This window comes from Palaemon carinicauda, chromosome 7 (genome assembly GCF_036898095.1).
Source record: "Palaemon carinicauda isolate YSFRI2023 chromosome 7, ASM3689809v2, whole genome shotgun sequence".
Classification (NCBI taxonomy): Eukaryota; Metazoa; Arthropoda; class Malacostraca; order Decapoda; family Palaemonidae; genus Palaemon; species Palaemon carinicauda.
This window is the reverse complement of record NC_090731.1, coordinates 2092387-2116560: the sequence shown is the minus strand read 5'-3', so window position 1 is coordinate 2116560 and position 24174 is coordinate 2092387. Positions and strand designations below refer to the sequence as shown.

The 24174-nt window shown below is 43.2% G+C and overlaps 1 long non-coding RNA gene across 3 annotated transcripts in view; it reads right to left on the bottom strand.

Moving 5' to 3' along the window:
* LOC137643802 (uncharacterized) overlaps positions 1-18878 on the bottom strand; it is a 75277-nt gene extending 56399 nt beyond the window's left edge. For all 3 annotated transcript variants that reach the window (XR_011045074.1, XR_011045073.1, XR_011045075.1), the window contains exons 1-3: positions 18736-18878; positions 16621-16791; positions 7343-7618 (exon numbers count right to left, since the gene is read on the bottom strand). This is a non-coding gene — a long non-coding RNA (uncharacterized lncRNA). The remainder of the gene's footprint in view (positions 1-7342; positions 7619-16620; positions 16792-18735) is intronic.
* Between the last annotated feature and the right edge of the window lie 5296 nt (positions 18879-24174).

The following is a 24174-nucleotide window of genomic DNA, read 5'->3' as shown; positions in this document are numbered from 1 at the left end:
ATTTAATAGGGGTGACTCACCCATTAGGAATGATGGACATCCCAGCCAGTCTGGCTTTTGGCTTTGCCCGGGGACTCCTTATTTGAGTGTGTAAGCACCCAAGAAATAAGGAGTCCCTGCACCTCGCTAGAACCTTGCTATGCAAGGTCTGCGGCCTACACAAGCTGTGTGTGAAGGTATGAAGTGTGACTCGTCCTAGAAAGTTGTTCTGAAGTTCTTTAGAAGGAAAAACTGTGTAACTAGGACTTTCCCAATACCACCTCGTCACGGTATGGGGACGTAACAGTATTAATATTAATACTAGGAACACAAGGAAACATGGTTTACCTGCAGTGGTTTGAGGTAAGCTATGCAGAGAATCCAAGATGCTGCTTTCCCCAAGAGAGGGGAGGATGAAGAAAAGAATAAGGGCCAGTCAAACCTTTTCATTCATGCAGACTAAAACCGGGTAACAATGCTCTAAACCTTCTGCTACTTGTCCAATAAGGACTTTGAGGTTTTAAACCAGCTGTTGTGCAGCCACCACAGTACTGATAGAAAAAGCACCAAGTCTCCTGTGGGTTACGTCTTGCAGGTAGTGGGATGTGAACGTGGTCTGTCTTTTCCACACCCCAGCTTGAAGAACCTGCGTCACTGAATAGTTTCTTTTGAAGGCCAGGGACGTAGCTATGCCCCTGACATCATGTGCTCTGGGGCGACGTGACGGAGGAGGGTCTGGATTCAGTGCCAGGTCAATGACCCTGCAAATCCATGCTGAGATGGTGTTCTTGGTGACCCTCCTCTTGGTCCTTCCTGTGCTGACGAATAGTGCAGGCACACGAGGACGGGCTGCGGCTGTTCTCTTGAGGTACAGCCTCAAGCTCCTCACTGGACATAGTAAGAGATGGTCTGGGTCATCTGTTATAGTACGGAGACTAGAAATCCGGAAGGAGTCGAATCGAGGATCCGCTACTCTTGGATTCTGAGTCTTAGCAATAAACTCAGGGACGAAGCTGAACGTTACCTCCCCCCATCCCCTTAAATGAGCAATGTCATACGAGAGACCATGAAGTTCGCTGACTCGCTTGGCCGAGGCCAAAGCTAGCAGGAATACAGTCTTTCAGGTTAGGTGGCGATCTGATGCCTGGTTCATACGGAGGTCTCTTAAGAGACCTGAGAACTCGAACCACGTTCCATGGGGGAGGTTTCACTTCCGACTGAGGGCAGGTAAGTTCATAACTACGTATGAATAGAGAAAGTTCTAGCGATGAGGAAATGTCCATTCCTTTGAGCCTGAAGGCCAGACTTAAGGCTGAGCGATAGCCTTTCACTGCCGAGACTGAAAGGCGCATTTCTTCACGCAAATACACGAGGAACTCCGCTATTGCTGGAATAGTGGCATCTGGGTGAGAGATACCCCTTCCACGACACCAACCACAGAAGACTCGCCACTTCGCCTGGTAGACCCCTGCGGATGACCTGCGCAGGTGTCCAGACATCCTAATCGCAACTTGTTGCGAAAATCCTCTCTCAGAGAGGAGATGCTGGATAGTCTCCAGGCGTGAAGCCGCAGTGAACCTACGGATTTGTGGAAGATGTTGGCATGTGGTTGTTTGAGAAGATTGTGTCGTGGAGGGAGTTCTCTTGGTGGCTCCGTTAGGAGTTGCAGAAGGTCCAGGAACCATTCTGCATGATGCCATAGCGGAGCTATGAGGGTCATTGAAAGATTGACCGATGTTCTGGTCTTGTTGAGTACCCTCCTCATCAGACAGAACGGGGGAAAGGCGTAAACGTCGATGTTGTCCACCGTTGTTGGAAAGCATCTTGCCAGAGAGTCTTGGGGTCTGGGACTGGGGAACAGTACAGCGGGAGCCTGAAGTTCAGGGCCGTTGCGAAGAGGTCCACAGTCGGAGAACCCCACAAAGTCAGGACTTTGTTGGCTACTAGATGATTCAAAGACTACTCGGTACTCACTGAGATACTCTGCTCAGGTTGTCGGCGAGCACATTCCTTTTGCCTGGAATGAAGCATGCCGATAGTGGTATCGAGTGGATTGCGGCCCATCTCAGTATCTCTAATGCTAGATGGGATAGTTGCTGCGAAAAAGTACCTCCTTGTTTGTTGATGTAGGCCACTACTGTGGTGTTGTCGCTCATCACCACCACAGAGTGACTTGCCAAGTAATGATGGAACTGTTGAAGGGCCAAAAAACGGCCTTCATCTCTAGGAGATTTATGTGGAGGTACTTTTCTGACTCTGACCAGAGGCCTAAGGTTGTGTGGTGCAGCACATGGGCCCCCCAACCCTTTTTTTGAAGCGTCCGAAAACACCATCAAATCTGGGGGGAGGACAAGAGGATCCACTCCCTTTTGTAGGTTCTCGTCTGCCACCCACCACTGGAGATCCATCAGTTCCGCAGGTCCCATGGGTATCTGGATGTCCGGGGAGTCGTCCACTTGATTCCACCGGGACTTGAGTCACCACTAGAGGGATCTCATCCTGAGGCGACCATTGGGAACGAGACGGGCCAGCGATGAAAGGTGACTGAGATGTAACCACTATTGGGTTGGAAGTTCTTCTCGTCTGAGAATAAGTCTTGCGACCTTCCTCAGCCTTGCTATCCTGTCATCTGATAGGAAGGCTTTGTGGAGAGTGGTGTCTATAATCATGCCTAAGTATACCAGTTTTTGATTGGGAAGCAGTGAGGACTTCTCGAGATTTACCATGATCCCCAGATCTTGGCAAAGTCTCAGAAGTTTGTCTCGGTGTTGAAGAAGGGTTGACACCGAGTCTGCTAGGATTAACCAGTTGCCTAGAGAACGGAGGAGACGGATGCCAATCCTGGGTGCCCAACATGATACTAGGGTGAACACTCTGGTGAAGACTTGGGGTGCTGTGGAAAGACCGAAGCACAGCACCTTGAACTGGTACATTCTGTTGTCTAGGCTGAATCTTAAGTACTTCCTTGAAGACGGATGGACTGGGATATGGAAGTACGCATCCTTTAGGTCTAGTGTGCACATGAAGTCTTGCGGTCTTACTGCTAGTCTGACCGTGTCTGCCGTCTCCATGCTGAACAGTTTGTTTGACAAACTTGTTCACAGCTGAGAGGTCGATGACTGGTCTCCAGCCTCCAGACGCCTTCTTTACAAGAAAGAGTCGACTGAAGAAACCTGGAGACCCATCGAGGACCTCTTGGAGAGCACCCTTCTTCAACAGGGTCTGGACTTCTGCCCGAAGGGCTTGCCCCCTTGCCGATCCCATGGCAAGGGAGTTCAATGACACTGGATTCGTAGTCAGGGGAGGTAGAAATGTTATGAAAGGGACGCGATATCCTAGACTGATCACGGAGATTGTCCAGGAATCGGCCCCGAGTTGCTCCCACCTGTTTGAGCAACTTTGTAGGCATACCCCCACTGGTGGAAATGCAGGGGGACTGCCTATCCTAGCGTTCGCGGCCTCGGCTGCTCCCTCTAGGATTTTTGCTTCCCCTGGAAGACTTTTTGCCATTCCTTTCTTTGACAGGAAAGGGCTTAGACACCATGGTCTTCGCTGCTGTTGTCTTCGTAGTGGTCTTGACTGGACAGGACTTCTGTGGTGCTGGAGGCTTATAGGGCTTGGACGTTAAAACCCTATGAAGGAGGGAGTCTTGATGAGACTTCCTCCACCTCTCAGCGGCATGTTCCACATTTTTAGGCTCGAATAGAACAGACCCCTCTATGGAGGAATGTCTGAGCCTATTGATCTCGGCGCTAGGGACCTTCTGATGGAATCTCTCAGCTACTGCATCCCGACGTTTCAGGATGGTATTCGCCAACAGGTTTGAGACTTGGTGGGCCAGATACTTGATCGTGGGAGTACCTGAGAGAAGGAAGGTTTCCATAGCTTTCCTGGTACATTCCTTGGAGAAATCCTCAGAACGTATCAGGATACCTAAGGTCCCCAACCAGATATCACGTGGCTTGCATAGCACAGTCCACGACTTTCTCCTGATTGAGGATCTCGGCTGCCGAAAATGAGACCTGACGGTTGGAGAGTCTCTCAAGAGGGATTCCCCTGGTTAGCTCTTCCAGCGAGTGGTGAAGTGGAAGAGCTAGACAAGGCTCCTCTAGGATCTCGAAGTACCTCCTCTGCTGTACGCAAGGAAGTGGGAGGAGCTTCTTGGTACTGGAACGGTTGGAGGAGGACATCTCGGAGAGCTGTTGTGAGATCGTGTCCCTGGTACTCTTTACACCTTGAGACCAGGGCAGGGCTGCACTGGTCTTAGAGGGCTTTTGAGTAACAAAGACGCGGTCTAAGACCGTGTCTTTGCCCTCTCGAGGAGGGATCTCTGGGTCGGAAAACCCGTTGACGGCCCTCATTAGAGTCAGAACTTGCCAAAACACATGTTCTGACTCTTGCTGGTCTCCTTCTGCTGTAGAACTTGCAGCGAAGTCTCCTTCTATTCCCAAAGGCTCTTCTTGGGGAGAGTCGCGGACATTCCCTGAGTGGCTAGTTGGCTCCATCCTAGTCCTCATGGAAGACTTAGGCAATGTTTTGGAGTCTTTAGACTCCTTCCTGGGAAAGATATAAGACTCCAACATTGATGAGGGTGGCATGTTCCTTTCAATCACTGACTGAGTGGACCCCTCGGCGTGAAGAGAGGTTTCTTCCATTGGTGCGATGGGGGAGTCTCTCTCCTCGCGTGATTCCCTTGGAGACGGTAAACCTTCATTTGAAAGAGAAGGAGAGGCAGTCTGAGGAATAGAAGGAACCTGCCTCGAAGGTCTGCGTGGAGTCAGTTTCGCCCTTGGGGAAGTGACCGCATCTGGAACAACTCTTTTTCTCTTCAAAGGGGTAGAAGAAGCCATGGTTCTGTGTCCCAATTCAGAGAGGACAGGCTTGAAAGCCTGATCTATGGCTCTGATCAGGGCCCCGAACCAGGGCTGTTGGCTGACAGATGTGCTGTCAGACATACCCCTTGAAGGGACAGGGATTGAAGTATCCCTGGGAGGAGTCACTATACTTGGTGGGTTCGCCTGTGGTAGCTTTGGGATCCCCAACCCCTCTGGAAGTTCCCTTCTCCCACAATGCGTGGTGGCATGCGCTTGCAGGGAGGGGAGTGAGGCGATGGCAACCTTGCCGTACGTCATTCTTTGGGATGTGTAGTCTCGCACGAGGGAGGATATTGACGCTCGCACGAGGGAGAATAATGGCGCTCGCGCGAGAGAGGTTATCGGGGTTCGCGCGCGTGGCCGCGCATGATTATCACGAAGAGCACGCGGGAAAGTGTTCGCGCACGTCTGTGCCGGCCGTAGGCCGCACGCGCAGGAGAAAGTTCCCTAGCGCGCAGTGGATTCATGCGGGGCACGCGGGAGAATGTTGGCGCGCATCCCTAGGAGAGGATTGACAAGCATGCGCATATCCTTGTGGATGCGCGCGGGAGAAGGCTGGTGCGCAGGTGAGCGCTGGCGCGTTGGTATGGGTTGGCGAGCGGGAGAAGGCAGCATGGCTGACTTGCCAGAAATCCTGCTATCAGTGGAAAGTTGGCGAGCAGGTTTTACCTGGCATGTAGGATGGTGCTCAGTATGGCGCGCAGGAGAGTGAGATGTTGGGCGCGTATGCGCACGTGCAGGAGAATGTTGGTGCGCAGGAGATTTATGGCGCGCAGGTAGTTTGCGCGCAGGTGAGTGTTGGTGCCCAGATGGGCGCGGGCGCGTAGCAGATTGTTGGCGCGTAAGCGCAGGGCGTGTGGATGCAGTTTGCGCAGGGCGCGCAGGAGATCGTGGGCGTATGTGCGCATGAGGGCACGCATGGCGTGTGATGGAGCTATGCTCTTGTTGCAGTGTATGCGCATGTTGGCGCGTACACTCTTGATGCCCTGTGTTAGGGTAAGGATGAATATCAGCGCGTAGTGATGGGGCCTGACGAGGTACTAATGAGTGCTTGTCAGGTTTCGTGGGCGCGTAGCGCGTAAGTTGTTGGCGTGCAATAGCACGTTTGGATGGAGCCTTGTTAGGCCCATGCAGGAACGGCGATGGCAGTTCGGCAGGTCTGTCGGGTGGAAGGTCGACGTGTCCTTTAAAAGGACGACCTTCTACCGAAGGAGATAGCGAACGATCTGCAGAGAGGTCCAGGACCAATGCAGGTGCAGTGATGGATGATTGGTCTAGAGGCTCCTCTGCGGGGGACTGCATCGAAGATGTTGAACCAAAGAGGCGCCTCCTCACCGCAGGTGAAGGAAGGCCTCTATGGCGAAGAGGAAGGTGAGCCTTGCGACGTATACGCCCTCTGGTGGCCGTTGGATCAGCAAGCTGACCTTCTGCAGTCCTCCGAAGAGGAGTGTCTGTAAGTGAACTCCCCCGAGAGGAAGAAACAAAAGCAGGAGAGACTGACGATGGACTTAGTTTCCCCCTCGTAGGTTGATCAGGAACGGGAGAAACTAAGCCGTCAGCTAACGTAGAGCTTGGAGTGGAAGAGGAGATGGGTGAGACCGCATTGGATACCTCTGACACCACAACGTCGACAAGAAACAGAGGATCAACCTCTGCTGGTGACGGCAATTGCTTGACAGCGACACCCAATCGGATGTAGTTAAGCAAAATCTCCTTGAAGGACGAACCCGTAAGCCCCAAGGAGGACCAAATCTGAAAAAGGGGGGTTAGTGACATATCCTCCCCCGGGGGGAGAGGTGGAGCTGCTTCGCTAGGGGAACCAACGTCATCTCTCGAGCCCCGAGGTTGGTAAACAGTACATCGGTCTACGCTACCACTCGACGGTCTCTCGAAAGAGACCGACCGAGTGGGAGCTTCGGAGGAGGTTTGGGCTACAGAAGAAGAGTCCTTGGGATTTTCTTTCTTCAAGGAAACCATTGAAGAAGAAAGATCCCGTTTGGATTTCTTCTTCCGGCGCCGGGAAAACCTCTCCCACTGAGAGGTAGACCACTCCCTACACTCACCACCACCACACACTTTGTCTCTATCACACCGTTGGCCCCTGCAAAAAGGACATAAGGTGTGAGGGTCCGTGTCGACCGCCGACATATAAGTCCCACAAGGGCGGTCAGGTAATCCAGGACACTTCCGCGTGGTAGAGGCCAACTTCCAAACACACTGAAAAGAAAAAGCAAAACAAGATCAAAGGCTGTCAAAGCGAGGGTGGGAGCAGACACGTCTGTTCATCACCCGAGCCAAAAGTAAAGAGAGCTATCACAGGTGTGTGAGAGGGGGTAGGAGTAGCAAGCAACTAATAATCCCTCGTTAAAATTCTAATGGCTCGTCATTTCAGCTACGCCGAAAGTAATACCCATATTAAGTAGCGTGGTTTGTATTCCAGGTACGGAACAAATTAGAAGCGCAAGAGATTCCGAGGACACGGGACTCACCTTAGAGACCATGTAGATGACAAGGGAGTAAAGCCCATCACTGACATCTCTTGGAACAACAGTCCTCTCTCTCTTCAGACTTCTTCTAAAATAGCCCAGGGGAAGAGGACTGTCCTGAGACATTAGCCAGCTGATCTTGACTGACGCAAACCGGACCTGTCATCGACGCCTTCCGGGACGCCACCCGTTCTTGCGTACGCAGCAGCAGCCATTCGTGACGGACTTGACAACGACCAATGTACCATCTTGTACGGGAACAGGTAAAGCCAGGACGGGCTGGAAATAATGAGTCTGAATAATACGTAGTTTCTATCAGAGATCAATAATCAATATGGATGAAAACATAATCTTTTGCTCAACTATCAATCAATCTCAAACAATGCTCACTGAAACCTAAATTGAAAATAATTCCAAAGACAGAAGACAGAAGAAGACAATGGGACATTTTTTCCAGCAACCAAAAGGTAGTCTCAAAATTACATAAAAACAAAATTCAATAATCGACCAAATCTTAAAAGTAATTTGTATTTTTCCTATTCATAAAAACCTGAGTTGGTGGAAGGTTGTTGCAAGCAGTGAAAAGTTTCTACAAAGGTAGTAAAGCATGTATTAGAATAGGAAATGAAGTGAGTGATTGGTTTCCGGTGAGAGTGGGGCTGAGACAGGGATGTGTGATGTCACCGTGGTTGTTTAACTTGTATGTTGATGGAGCGGTGAGAGAGGTGAATGCTCGAGTGCTTGGACGAGGATTAAAACTGGTAGGCGAGAATGATCATGAATGGGAGGTAAATCAGTTGTTGTTTGCGGATGATACTGTACTGGTAGCAGACACAGAAGAGAAGCTTGACCGACTAGTGACAGAATTTGGAAGGGTGTGTGAGAGAAGGAAGTTGAGAGTTAATGTGGGTATGAGTAAGGTTATGAGATGTACAAGAAGGGAAGGTGGTGCAAGGTTGAAGGTCATGTTGAATGGAGAGTTACTTGAGGAGGTGGATCAGTTTAAGTACTTGGGGTCTGTTGTTGCAGCAAATGGTGGAGTGGAAGCAGATGTACGTCAGAGAGTGAATGAAGGTTGCAAAGTGTTGGGGGCATTTAAGGGAGTAGTAAAAAATAGAGGGTTGGGCATGAATGTAAAGAGAGTTCTATATGAGAAAGTGATTGTACCAACTGTGATGTATGGATCGGAGTTGTGGGGAATGAAAGTGATGGAGAGACAGAAATTGAATGTGTTTGAGATGAAGTGTCTAAGGAGTATAGCTGGTGTATCTCGAGTAGATAGGGTTAGGAACGAAGTGGTGAGGGAGAGAACGGGTGTAAGAAATGAGTTAGCGGCTAGAGTGGATATGAATGTGTTGAGGTGGTTTGGCCATGTTGAGAGAATGGAAAATGGTTGCCTGCTAAAGAAGGTGATGAATGCATGAGTTGATGGGAGAAGTACAAGAGGAAGGCCAAGGTTTGGGTGGATGGATGGTGTGAAGAAAGCTCTGGGTGATAGGAGGATAGATGTGAGAGAGGCAAGAGAGCATGCTAGAAATAGGAATGAATGGCGAGCGATTGTGACGCAGTTCCGGTAGGCCCTGCTGCTTCCTCCGTTGCCTTAGATGACCACGGAGGTAGCAGCAGTAGGGGATTCAGCATTATGAAGCTTCATCTGTGGTGGATAATGTGGGAGGTTGGGCTGTGGCACCCTAGCAGTACCAGCTGAACTCGGTTGAGTCCCTGGTTAGGCTGAAGGAACGTAGAGAGTAGAGGTCCCCTTTTTGTTTTGTTTCATTTGTTGATGTCGGCTACCCCCCAAAATTGGGGGAGGTGCCTTGGTATATGTATGTATGTACTTTGGCGCGAGCTGGAAACGGTTGTGGAAGTGGATAACGAGCATCGCAAAGCCCCTCCCCCCTCCGCAGATGCTTCTCTATTCAATCTTGCTGCTTCAACCCAGGACTCAGAGGGACGGTTTGTTCCCCCGCGACATACAAACCTTCGTCCTTTTCTTCTGGAGACTCACTTCCTGCTTGGATGGTCAGATGGCCCCTCAGAACCCCCTGGAGGATTCTGTATCTTCCCTGAATGTCTTCAAGGCTTGTTCTGTGGAGAAGCAAAGCAGAGACACTATGGATTCTGTATCTTCCCTGAATGTCTTCAAGGCTTGTTCTGTGGAAGAGAAGCAAAGCAGAGACACTATGGATTCTGTATCTTCCCTGAATGTCTTCAAGGCTTGTTCTGTGGAGAAGCAAAGCAGAGACACTATGGATTCTGTATCTTCCCTGAATGTCTTCAAGGCTTGTTCTGTGGAGAAGCAAAGCCGAGACACTATGACCACCTATAAGTTTATCGTGGGGATGACAAACTGATAGGTCCCGGGACGTACATATTTCTGTTTTGTACCAAATCAAAGAGACGCTTCCCCAAAATGACATATCAGCAAGAGTCCAACACCAGGAAAATGAGTAATGGGTTGGTATTAGATTCACCATCTCAAAACTCACATGAAGAATGGGGAGATTTACCTCTTTGGTTACACAGAAGTTTGAAATGCAACTCTCCAGCCTCTTGTCCGACCAGCTTGCAACACTTCAATCGCTGACCCCATGAGAGAGGCAGAAGAAAGAAGGAGAAGAGCCAGTTATACTACATTCATTCCCAACTTCTGTTAAAATGATACCATAGATGAGATGCAATCTGTCCTCATAAGGGAGCTGGGCTTGCTATACAACGGTTTGAACAGCCACCACAGATCCAAGTATCAAGAACTCAAGAGACTTGCGGATACATACTCTCATGTAGAAGGATGTGAAGGTGGTCTGCCTTCCCTGACACCTGCCTTCCTCACCTGGCCCACTGACTGGTTTCATTTGAAAGTAGGGAGAGTTGGGGCAATACCCTTGACTTCATCAGCCAGAGAGTGAGCTCTCTGTTGAGGCTCATGAAGCCAGAAAGACACCGTGTTCCCTGACAGCTCTTTCTTAGATCTGGCAAACCCATCGAAGAGATTCCTACACTCCGGCCTGAGGTGTGGGGTTCTCTTCATACAACACCCAAGAGACCTTACCGAATACGAGATCCTCTCGTCTTCATCACCACCTGACACCTCCGGGGGGGGAGGGGACGGAGGATTCACACCTATGCCGCCAGATTCTTTATCTTTGCCACAAAGTTGGGCACAAAACTAAAGGAGACCTCCTTGGCTACGTAAGAAATACCGTGCAACTCGCTCACTCCCTCAGTCGACAGTAAGGCTGGTAGGAAGAATGTCTCGAGGTCCGATCCCTTTCTGATTCAGTCCTCTTCAAAGGTTCGAATGGGGTACGCGTAAGAAACCTGATTACTAGGGTCACATCCCACTACAGGGGCCTAAGATCCCAGGGTGGGCAAGATTGTTTGAAGCTCCTCACGAGCATTGACAGCTCCTAAAAAGCCAAGAGGATTATATCTTCCAGTGGATACACCACACTCTAGGCCTAGAGGTAACCTTTGACGGCTGCAACAGAGATGTTTTTCCCGATGAAGGAAGACGAAGAAATCCCCTTCTACGACACCAATCACAGGAGATGGCCCACTTAGCCTGGTAGACAGATGCAGTGGACCTCTGGAGATAACTAGACATCTCATGTGTAATGCCTTGTGAAAAGCCTTTCGCTCAAAGGAGATGCTCAACAGTGAAGAGATAAGGACTCCAAGGGCGAGTGGTAACTGCGCAGGTGTGGCCGACAAAGAAGAGGTGGCCATAAGGATAGTTCTCTTGGGACCTCAACCAGAAGAGCTAGCAGATCAGGATACAACTTGGCCTGTGGCCATCTTGGAGCCACCAAGGTCATTCCGATTCCTGTCATAATCAACACCCTAGTGATTACTGGCCAAATCAGGGTGAATGGGGGAAAGGTGTAAATGTCCATGTGATCGCAGAGGTGTTGCCAGGCTTCTTCAAACACTGCCCAAGGATTGCAAACAGGTTGATCCCCAGTGAACCCCACAGGGCAAGAAGCCTTTCGTCCACGAAAGGCTGTAGAGACCACTCTGCTCCTGCAGCCTGGCCCTGATGGCTGAATGTGTGGACTAGGTCATTCACCTTGCCCAGAATGCACCTTGCTGACAATGCTACAGGGTGAAACCCTGCCCAAATAAGCATCTGCTTCACGAACTTGCAGAGGGGAGCGCTAGAACATGCCTTCTTACTCGCTGATGTAGGCCATTACAGCGACTACCAAGTGATTCCTCAAACTTTCTTGGAACACTTGCAGACAGAGGAAAGACACTCGCATCTCGAGGACGTTGATGTGCAGATGCCTGTATTCCTTGGACCACACTCCTGATACAAAGACAGATGAAGATTCGGACTTAAAAAGTCGAGTGGCACTTCCTGATGAGGATTGTTCTTGTCGAGCCACAAGGCAAGATCGTTTCGGACCTCCTGTGATACTGGCACAAGATGTAACGGGAAATGATTGCTTGCTACCCAGTGATCCTTCAGGCACTACTGAAGGGATATCTGGTGGAAAAACCCTAGAGGAATAAGCTTCTCTTACATAGACTGATGTCTGAGATGTTGCCAATGTTAAACTGGAGCAGCTGTCTTTGCCAGGAAGAGTCGTGCAACCTCCCCAAGCTTGCCGATGCCATCGTCTATGGGAAAATGTCTGCTGCTGCTGAGTCTATCAGCATGCCCAGGTACTTCACACCCTCTACTTGGGTATATTTTAACTTTTCCCAGTTTACCGCAATCCCCAGATCGTGGCAAAGTGCAAAAAGTCGACCTCGATTCTGAAGCAACTGTCAGAAAAAAACTTCCGTAGCCTAGAGAGCAAGATCCGGTTACCTTGTTGGACCTGCTTGAACCAAACAAATTTCCAGATCCACAGATCTGACTATCCAACTGGTCCAACGCAAGGTCAACCAGGGCTTCGATTCAAGAGGGCCACCGAAGTGCCGATAGACAACCGATGTCCTCCCCGCTGGTGGAACCACCGTACCCTCCCCCAAGATGTTACATTCACGATGAGTGCCATGACCTCCAGGAAAGAACTCTCCAACTCAGGGTAGGCAGCCTCCGTGGGCATCAAACCGCAGGCCAACATCCCCACGACCTCCTGCCCTTGAGTACCGTCGTCCGCTGCGGCGAATGAAGGTGATGCCACATGATACGGAGTCTGCTTCTACTCATGATTACATCTATTCCATCCCAAGGACAGAACCAGGCGCATAAATTGGAGAAGAAAAAGGCCCGGCATGCCCAGGGCCATGGAAGGAGAACTCCGGCACAAGACAGCGTGGCGTTAGACTCGGCACACAGTAAACCCAGCACCACAGGTCAGGGTTGAAGGACACGAATGGTATCGTGTCCATGGGCAGAGCCCTTCGACCCACATTCTCCACCTACTAGAGAGCACAAGCCCTCTAACATGGCATCAAATGGTGCCACCTTCTCTTCCCAAAGTAAGTCCATGTAAAAGCAGGAAGCCGCAACAACTTTCTCATCATGCCTGAAAACAGACCAAGAGACAAGCTCCCATCCGTTCCGGCCGACTACCGGAGTAGACGGATCAGCAAAGGCTACCCGGCCCTCTGGCCTCGCTACTGGGATTGCTGGAGTGACGGGTTGACAGCGTAACCCACCAGGGCACAGCTACTGGGCTACCAGAATGGCCAGTACCAGAACGTAAGCAAGACTCTGGTCCATGGCTCTGCGGGAACCACACGGGTACCATCCACCTATCCCAAGAGAGAGGTGGTGTCCTCGGGAACCAAGTCCCCACGACTACAGCTGGCTTTCCTGGACTTTTGTTACCCCTTCCATAGCAAAGTGGAACAATCAGGAAATGAATTATCCAAAGGAATAAATGAAAAAGATAGAGTCAACAGCAGCAGAGAGGTAAGAACAGCAGCATCTACATCCACCCTTGATGTGGCCAAAGCCAAATTGGTCTTGACAGTCAGACGAGCGAGTGAGTGAGTTCCCTTACCAGTCTGTTATTACCAAACTGAGTTGTTAATGATCCAATAGAGATCTCACCTTTGGCAGAGACAATACCTTTGATGAAAAAGATGAAAGGTTTGTATAACCTCAAGAACAATATGCCTCATGTAATATACCACAAAATGAACAGATGTTCTCATGCAATGAACTCCTTAACTTGCAGAGACATTTAGCACATGAGTGTAGGCTGTAAGGTACGTGTTGTAAAGGACAAATTTGGAAATCAGTTGTTGTTTGCGGATGATACTGTACTGGTAGCAGACACAGAAGAGAAGCTTGACCGACTAGTGACAGAATTTGGAAGTGTGTGTGAGAGAAGGAGGTTGAGAGTTAATGTGGGTAAGAGTAAGGTTATGAGATGTACGAGAAGGGAAGGTGGTGCAAGGTTGAATGTCATGTTGAATGGAGAGTTACTTGAGGAGGTGGATCAGTTTAAGTACTTGGGGTGTGTTGTTGCAGCAAATGGTGGAGTGGAAGCAGATGTACGTCAGAGAGTGAATGAAGGTTGCAAAGTGTTGGGGGCAGTTAAGGGAGTAGTAAAATATAGAGGGTTGGGCATGAATGTAAAGAGAGTTCTATATGAGAAAGTGATTGTACCAACTGTGATGTAAGGATCGGAGTTGTGGGGAATGAAAGTGATGGAGAGACAGAAATTGAATGTGTTTGAGATGAAGTGTCTAAGGAGTATGGCTGGTGTATCTCGAGTAGATAGGGTTAGGAACGAAGTGGTGAGGGAGAGAACGGGTGTAAGAAATGAGTTAGCGGCTAGAGTGGATATGAATGTGTTGAGGTGGTTTGGCCATGTTGAGAGAATGGAAAATGGTTGTCTGCTAAAGAAGGTGATGAATGCAAGAGTTGATGGGAGAAGTACAAGAGGAAGGCCAAGGTTTGGGTGGATGGATGGTGTGAAGAAAGCTCTGGGTGATAGGAGGATAGATGTGAGAGAGGCAAGAGAGCGTGCTAGAAATAGGAATGAATGGCGAGCGATTGTGACGCAGTTCCGGTAGGCCCTGCTGCTTCCTCCGGTGCCTTAGATGACCGCGGAGGTAGCAGCAGTAGGGGATTCAGCATTATGAAGCTTCATCTGTGGTGGATAATGTGGGAGGTTGGGCTGTGGCACCCTAGCAGTACCAGCTGAACTCGGCTGAGTCCCTGGTTAGGCTGAAGGAACGTAGAGAGTAGAGGTCCCTTTTTGTTTTGTTTCTTTGTTGATGTCAGCTACCCCCCAAAATTGGGGGAAGTGCCTTTGGTATATGTATGTATGTATGTATTATTATTATTACTAGCCAAGCTACAACCCTAGTTGGAAAAGCAAGATGCTATAAGCCCAAGGGCTCCAACAGGGAAAAATACCCCAGTGAGGAAAGGAAATAAAGTGATGAGAATAAATTAACAATAAATCATTCTAAAAAAAGTAACAGCGTCAAAACAGATATGTCCTATATAAACTATTAACAATGTCAAAAACAGATATGTCCTATATAAACTATTAACAATGTCAAAAACAGATATGTCATATATAAACAATAAAAAGACTATACAAACATTGAGCTCTTTACAGTGGATACTATTTCAGCAAATGCTGAAAACTAGCCAATAAACTTTTTAGACAGGTACAGTACAGTAAAACTACCCACCACTAGTTATGGGGGGGGGGGGGGGGTAGCAGGGGGGATTAGTCGCCCTGCTCACACACTCACTAGTTAAGTAACGTCACTTTTTAATTGCAGACAGGACTTTCCGGATGTGTGAACAGGTGAGGGGATACTCTAAGAATGTCCTCTTGGAGAACTTCCATTCTTCCACTTATAAAAGCTTGCACATGCACAGGAGAGAGTGAGAGCAGAAAAGGGAGCGTGCAAGGAGTAAACACACATAGTTGAGGGCAAGCTCCTGTAGGAGTGCAAGCGTGCACAGTAGCTTGTAGTGGGCGCGAATCCCTGCCTCGGGTGAATGGACGAGGGTGCGCTCATGTTCATTGTCTTCTCTCTGTCTTTGGTGAAGGAAAAAGAAAAAGTAAGCATTATGTAAGTAACTCGAATTGGTCAGTCTTCTTGAACTTCCTAGTTCATAGAAGGAAAATGAAGGTTGGGACCCCTTCATCCCGACCTACAGAGAGAAGAGACGAAGAAGAGAGATTGAGGCAAAGGAGGAGGAGAAACTTGCAGCTCTCCTTGAAAGGTCTTTCAGGCTGACGACGATGTTCCAACTGGGGAGAAAAAAAATAAAAATAAAAACAACAACAACAACAACAATAGCAACAACGGCAAAATCAGGTAAACGTTCAGGAATGGGAAGACAAAAAAGGAAAGATGCCGGCAACAGAAACTTCCTCCTTTACCAGATCACATCGATACTAATGACTTCCAATATTCTTAGGATTACGTTGTCAAAGAAAAGAAAAACTGTCTAGAGGGAACAACAAAGTGGAATCAGCCGAATAAACCGACAACTAATACAGCTACAGTTATCAAGAAACTGCGAAACGTTTCTTTTTCCAGAAAACCCTCGCAGAATACGATTGTCCAACCAATTATCTAGAGGATTAAAACAGCCAGTTGAGAGCGCAAGAACCAACAATCATTATTATTACTAGCTAAGCTATAACCCTAGTTGGAAAAGCATGATGCTATAAGCCCAAGGCCTTCAACGAGGAAAAGTAACCCAGTGAGAAAAGGAAATAGAGATAAACTACAAGAGAAGTAGTAAGCAATCAAAATAAAATACTTTAAGAACAGTATCAATATTAAATTAGATCTCTCATGAATAACCTATGAAAACTTCAAAACAACAAAAGGAAGAGAAATAAGATAGAATAGTATGCCCGTGTGTACCCTCAAGCAAGAGAACTCTAACTCAAAATAGTGGAAGACCATGGTAAGGAGACTTTAGCACTACCCAAGACTAGAGAACAATGGTTTGATTCTGGAGTATCCTTCACCCTAGAAGAGCTGCTTACCATGAGTCAAGAGTCTCTTCTAACTTTACAGAGTGGAAAGTATCCCGTGATTAACTACAGCTATTGAAAACAAAGTGAGAGCCCAGTGGTGTATGTCAGGTTGGTAGGGTCTCCTTGCCAATAGGCAGTAACTAGCGCCACCTCGGTCAAGTTCTAAAAGTTCTGAAAGCACATTCCTATCAAAGGGTTTGCATTTGCGTAGGAACAAATACTCGGTCGATTCGCATTTCATTTTGCACTTATTTAAATCACTTCTCATTTCTTACTTTTGAAAGTTCTCTGGTCTTAAGTTATAAGTAAACATCTGTGACCAAATAAACTTAAACACTTCTAAACATCGGTACTTACTTTTCCTGCTCCTCGTAGTATTCCCGTTTGTCTGCCACGCTCGTTGCGGCCATGGCTAAAGTCTCCGCTTCTGACGGCGCAAGAACTTCCCCTTGGGTGGAGAATAATCTTTCCGAGGCGAGAATTTACGAATGCGGATAACTGAATCAATGTGACTTAATTCTCCCTTATCTGGAAAGACACAATAATGAACAATAGGAATATTATCTTTGGTTATTATTTTCATTAATTTTTTGTAACATTAACATGCGATGAAAAATGCCATTAACCCTATTCTTTACTGTCAAATAAACAACACTAGACTGTGTTTTCCTACCTGTAATACAATTTAGAATCACTGTATAAATACAATACAGAACTGGATAAATGAGTATTGTAATACAATATTCCTAATGATTATAATTAACGGCTCCTTGGTTATTTAATGGAACTTTGAACAATTTTAAAGGAAATACTTGAGGGAAACCCATATTTTTCAAATTATATCCATTTTAAAACTAGGATCTTTGTAGTTGGTTAGAACGGACTCTGTGTAAAATTGTTAAAATTATATATCAAGTCAGAAAATTATTTTATTTCCTTCTTTACTGTCCTGATCTCAGCGACGAGAGAAGGAAAATAACAGAACTACAGAAGAGGAAAAGGAAAAGAGGAGGAAAAGAAGATATTAGGAAACGTTCTGTTTAAGGAAGAATTAATAGTGGAAAGAAAAGAATATATATACCCAATGTGGGAAAAAAAGGATTAAAGAAAATAAATGAACTAGAATAGAGAAGACAACTAAGGAAGTGCCCATGGAAAGGCAAATCCCTCCGCCCAGCAACGGATCGGAATGGGATAGATAGAGGTTTTCCATAGAGGGATAGAGAATATAAGTTTTCCAGTAGTAAATAATGTGCTCCGTCCGAAACTGACATTCATTGTTAAATTGCATAAGTAATGACTAAAAAAAACCTTATTTAAAAAGGGAAACAGGTCCACATATAAAGAGGGAAACAGGAGCTTTTGTATATCAGCGGCCAGTTCCTCCAACATGCATAGAAAATGAGAATTTTCTTCCCATTTTCTAGTCGTTCGTAAGATGTGAACGCTGTACAATATAAACTGTGTCCATTTTTCTGCAGAACCTCTACACGAGAACACCACACAACCTAACCTAATAGCCATGTCCTTACCTACTTAAGGGAGGGCTAACGACCCCTGCGTACCCCCTTAAACTACCGTCATTATACATACACCCCTGGAAACAAACAGAAGAACACCACATAAACCGAGGTTCCGCAACCTAACCTAACCTAGGAGCCATGTTTTTACCTACTTACCTATGGGGGAGGTTGTGACCCCCTTAGGACTCTAGTATCCTCAGTTTACCATAATACAAAAGCCTCACTAAAAATCCTATTTCATAAATTGTAAATCTATCTTCATAATGTCATATTTCAAAGATATAAAATATTTTCCTCATAAATAAAAATGATTTATTATTATTATCATTACTATTATTATTATTATTATTATTATTATTATTATTATTTATATTATCATTATTATTATTAATTTTATTATTACTATTATTATTATTATTAGCATTATTATTATCATCATTATTATAATTTCTATTATTATTATTATTATTATTATTAATTTTATTATTACTATTATTATTATTATTATTATTATTACTGCTAGCTAAGCTACAGCCCTAATTGGAAAATCAGGATGCTATAAGACTCATAAGGACCCCATTAGGGATAAATAGCCCAGTGAGGAAAGAAAACAAGGAAAATAATAACAGACGTTTAAGAACAATAACAATAATAAAATAATTCTTTCGTATATAAACTATAAAAACTTCAAAATAACGAGAGGAAAAGAAACTAGATAAAATAGTAAAAAAATCGTAAAAAAAGATGTACAGCTGGCTTCACTAATTCCGGTACAGTTCACGACAAGCTCAGGAGACGTCAGTGTGCCGGAATTAGTGAAGGCCAACTGTACATAGCTTAAACTAGCCTTGTTTCGACTAACATCACCAGCTCACATATAGTAGAAGGGTGTGGTCTAAATCACGATCACTTTAGACATAACAATTACACAAATAACGTTGAAACTGACCTGTACCAGGAAGTTACAGCCATGAAATGACGTACAGGAGTTTTCCCGTGTCTGTAACGATACAGGAAGTTACAGGAAAGTGACGTAATTCGTTAAAATAGGCTTCGTACCGTTATCGCATTTGGCCGAGTCACTCTGATTACTGTTATTGTTTCTCAGCTGATCGCTGGCGTTCCAGCGAGTGAAACGAGCAGTGTTCTTTTTCACTATTTCTTCTAATTATTATATATTTTGTAATGCTTTTGATAAAATTATTAATTTTAATATATAATTAATATTATTTCTTATTTTTTGGCTATTAATTTCACATATATTATGTTTATTTAGGCTTATTTTTAAGGGTAGAACTGATTCAGGTTCAGGTTCAGGTTCAGGTTGTGGGGTGAGGCATAGCCTTTACAACGGCGCCTCTAACGCTTATCTTCTTATACTGTTTTGTCTTTTCTTCCACATTATGTTCAATACTTCTTTTTTCTTTTCTATATTTGTTTCACTAAATAAAAATAATCCTACTATTTTCTTTGGGTCTTCGTCGTATGGTTGTTGTAGCTCAATTACTTTATTCCTTTCTTTTCTATATTCCTGGCAAAATAACAAAAAATGTATCAAGTCTTCCTCCTCATTTTCACAAAAATTACAGTTTACATTCCCTCCATTGTGTCTATTTACAATATTTAGTTTTAACGTATTAGTTCTTGCTCTAAAAAATATCACTGAAGCAAATGTATTGTCATAAATTAACTCTTCTTTAATTTCTTTCTTCCACGTTCTATATATTTCTAGGCTCACTTTACTTTCTATTTCTTCTTTCCACTTTTCAGTATCCCACTTTCTGGTTTCCGTTTTTATTTCTGCCTTGTTCATTCTTCTTATTTGTCTTATACCTAAACTTAATTCTTCCAAATACTTTGCAGGTTGTTTCCACCATCTTCCTTCTTTTTCTTGAATATCCTGGATAATTATTTTCAGTATTTCCTTCTTTCCATTCAGGGTACGATTTAAGTACTGCAGCTTCCCATCCATCACCCTTGTTTTCATAGAAGATGCACCTATCTCCCCTCTTAGAGCAGTATTAGCTGTGCTTTTAGTGGCACCTAAAATCTTCCTATATACCCCATTCTCTATTCTTTGTAGTTTCTCTATTTCAGTTTCTGTTAGATTTATAACATTTGTTCCATACAAAATAGATGGTAAAGCAATACTTTTCCAGAACGTTTTTCCTATCATCAATTTATTGCAACTTTTCTCTATAACTGAATATGTTAGATTAGCTAATTTTTGTGCCTTTTCTATCATTACCCTTTTCTGAGTTTTAAATATATTCCTACTATTGTCTAGCTTTATTCCTAAGTATGTCAAACTTTCTACTACATTGATTCCCTCTATGTTATCTGGCTTTTCTTTCATATTGTAAATCATAATATTACTCTTCTCTTTATTAATTTCCAACCCACATTTTTTACTAGTTTCTACTAATATCTGAATATTACGCTTAGCATTATGTATATCCTGTGCAATTATTAAGGCATCATCTGCAAAAAATAATGATTCTATCTTTATTAATTGATTTCTGAAACCGTTTCCTTCCTCTTCTATTTTCTTCATGACAATATACGTAATCAGTTTAAAAAGTGAAGTTGATCCTGTGCAACCTTGTTTAATTCCACTTGTAACCTCCATTTCTTGTTCTATACCTTCTCCTAAGTCAATGCCCGTAGTATCTCCTTGATAAATATTTGCAATTGCACTTATGATTTTGGTGTTAATTTTATATTCTTTTAAAACTTCTATTAATACCTCCCTTTTTACAGAGTCAAATGCTTTGCTAAAGTCTATCGCAGTTACTATTAGAGGTTTCTTGTTACTATAGCTCTCTTCCACACAATACTGTAATATAAAGATATTGTCCTCTATCCTGCCTCCACCTGTAAATCCTGCTTGACATTCATTGTCTTCTTCATTCATTCTTATGTGGTTTTCTATTTCCTCTTTCACCATCATCATGAATATTTTATAAGAAATATTTAATAGAGCTATGGGTCTTAAGTCTTTTGCCATTGGCCTTCTTTTCTTTTCAATCATCTTTGTTCTTGACTTCTTCCACATATTTGGTTTTTCTTTTTCGTCCAACTCATTTTGATAACATTTCTGTAAGGTTTCAAGACATATTTTGCTTTTTCCTAGTGCCTTATATAGTTCGGGTTTTAGGCCATCTGGTCCTGCCGCTTTTTTTGCCTTTAATTTTCCCAGGCAATTCTTTACTTTTTCTGTTGTGATTTTTGGATTTTTCATTGGTTTTATTTTTCCTTTTGTCACCATTACAAGGTCATAGTGTTCCCTAAGTATGTCCGGGATATTATATTCATCTATTCTTGTTGTATCTTCCTGATGTGCTATTTCATTTTCATATTCTATCTGTTTTTCTTCATTCCAAACTGAGTCTATTCTATTTTCATGTTTACAATATATAGTTTTCCAGTACTTGATTAATTCCTCTTTTGTTTCTTCCTTATTTAGCCTATTTCCTTGTTCTCCATAAAGTTGTATAACTTTGCCATGGGCTTTCTGTCTGTTCCTTATTCTATCAATATTCTCCCAGAGTTTTTTTATTTGTATCCATTTTTATTTCTTCTGTTACCTTTTTTTCAAATCTAGTAATTTCCTTCTTTATCATTTCTTGCACTTCCCTCTTCTTTTGACCATATCTCTCTTCTAATACATTTTTTACTTCAATGTTGGATTCATTTCTTTTCTTTCTGTTTAAATCCTTCCTTTCCTTTATGCCTTATCTTATTTCATCGTTCATCCAGGGTTGCTCATGTACCTTTTCTTCCTCAAGAACTTTCCTTTTATATATTCTTGCCAATTTTTCTTCTGCAGCCTCTTTTATTATCAGATCCATTCCTTCTATTCTGTCTATTTGTCTATCTCTTACAATTTCCTCTACTCTTGTTGTATATTCTCTTAAACTATTTTCATCTGTCCTAAAGTATTTTACTTCCTCCCACCTTCCTTTATTAAAATTTTTGTTCTGTTCACTCATGAATTCCAGTTCTATAGTGATCAGATTATGATCTGAGATGTCAAAATTCAATTTTTCGTCGTCTATAATCATTTCCCTAAAGTGCTTATACATTTGTTTGTTTACTAGTACGTAGTCTATTACACTTTTTTGTTGCAATCTTTCCCATGTATATATACCTTTACATCTTAAATCTCCATTCAATAGGACTAACCCATGGTCATTCATCCAATCGAGAATCATTTCCCCGTTCCTGTCTAAATTCTGGTAACCTAAAAATCCTACATGTCCGTTGAAATCCCCTAATATCATCAATGCCTCTTCTTCATTTAGATTTCTAATAATTCTTTCACATTCCTGTTTTATTATTTTATCCCTATTTTTGTCTTCTTCAGTATTCCCTGCTGAAAAATAAACCAACAATAATCTAAATGTATGCTTATAAGCATTACACTTAACATGCAATAGGTCTTTACTATTAGTTTCTATCTTTTCCAATTCTAGACTGTCACTATTTCTATAAAGTATCATCAAACCTCCTCCTTTTTTATCATCCATATTCCTCATATTTTCTACTTTTATAACACCCTTACTTAAATTTAATCTATCTAACTTTTGGTGTGTTTCTGTCAAGCAAAAAAGTTTATTTCTACTATTTAATTCCTTCTCAACTTCCATCAGTTTTTGATTTGTTAAGCATTGTATGTTCAACAAGTAAATCTTAAAGTTTTCTTTAATTTTGTGTTTATATTCTTCTTCTTTCCTTAAAGTTCTTGCGTGTCTTCCTCGTTCCGACGAAAATTTTCCCTTCTGTGCAATTTTCCTTTCTTTATGAACCATCCATCTTCACCATTTTGTCTCTTTGTTTGTAATTCTTCCCTTAAGCACCTATCTTGCTCTTTCTCTCTCTCAACGTTAGATCTGGCGCTACAAAGATTCTACTTTCTCTTGTTTCTGGACAATTTCTAAGGTTCTTAGCCTTTCCTATAATTGTCCACTTCTCTCTTTCACTTTTCATTTTTACTAGTAATGGCCTAGGTTTATTTCTTTGGTTTCTAACCTCTTGGCTATCAGTTGGTCTATTACCTATTTCCAACCTACCTAACCTGACTGTTTCCACTACTTCAACTCCAGTTACCCCTATATTATCTTTGAACAGTCGCTCACACCTATCCTTATCCTTTCTTTGCTTTTCCTTTTAAATATCTATTACTGTCCACGGTTATTTTAACTCTAAATAACTTACGTCAAAGTCGTTATTTTCACTTAAAAAATTGGCGCCAAATTTAAACACTAACAAAATATCCTTATTATTCCAAATTACGAGAAATATACAGACTTTTCAACAAATTTTCTTGATTAAAATTAAACTTTGATAAAATCTAAGGGAAATTAATTGAAAATTTCACTATATTTAATTCATATAATCTTTCTCATTTTGGCCACGTGTTCTTGCTAAAAATCAGCTGATTTTTTGCATTACCAACTAATATTTGCAATGTACCTTTAATATATCATATTTATTTGTTAAATGGAGAATTATTGTTATAAAAAAATATTTTTTATAAATTTTTCAAGTTCATTAATTCAATATTTAATAAAAATAATATTTATTAAGCAAAAATTTAAAGTTTATACAATAGTTATATAATAGAAAAGTTAATGGTTGCAAAATTAGTTGTTTTTACACTCAATAGGAGGCGATACCATCGCCATGTCCATGAACATTTTTTTAGGTATCGAGCGTAAAATGTGTATAAAAACATTATTAATTATTATAGAAATATCATGAAAATATTTTAATTTAATATTTATTTTGTTATATGGTTTTAAATAATATTTTCATATGATTTTATTGGATATTTTGTATTTAAGCTTGTTGGCACTTAGATCATGGCGTCTACATTTAGGGGAATTATTCCAAAATTAGAAAAATTTAGGGATTTTGGGGGCAAGTTTTCAAAATCAGTTTGATGCTTTAAGGAAAATTTCATTATTTATGATTACAAAAATGTAATTTATTAAATTAATTATATTATATAATGTAACTATAAAGCGGAGAAATATATATAATACTGAATTTAGATTGTGTTGATGAATGCTAGGGAGAAAATTAGCCCCTATTTTAGGGGAAGTTTCGTTTGTTTAGGTATATTTATCTTCATAACAATATGGCAGACGCCAGACAGTGTGATACATCCAGCTCTTCAATGCCCGTCCCTGTTCATAAGTTTTATTTAATTTTTGTGCCTTTTTACAGTGACTTTCCTGTAAGTATTAGTATAAGAATTTAATCTATATAAGTTTATTGTTAAGTTGAAATATAATTAAAAGTAGCAATCCCAGAATTTATATGGAAAAATGTAGATTTAGAGGTTTTGAACCGGCTTCCAGTGACAGTACCGTGTTTCATGCTA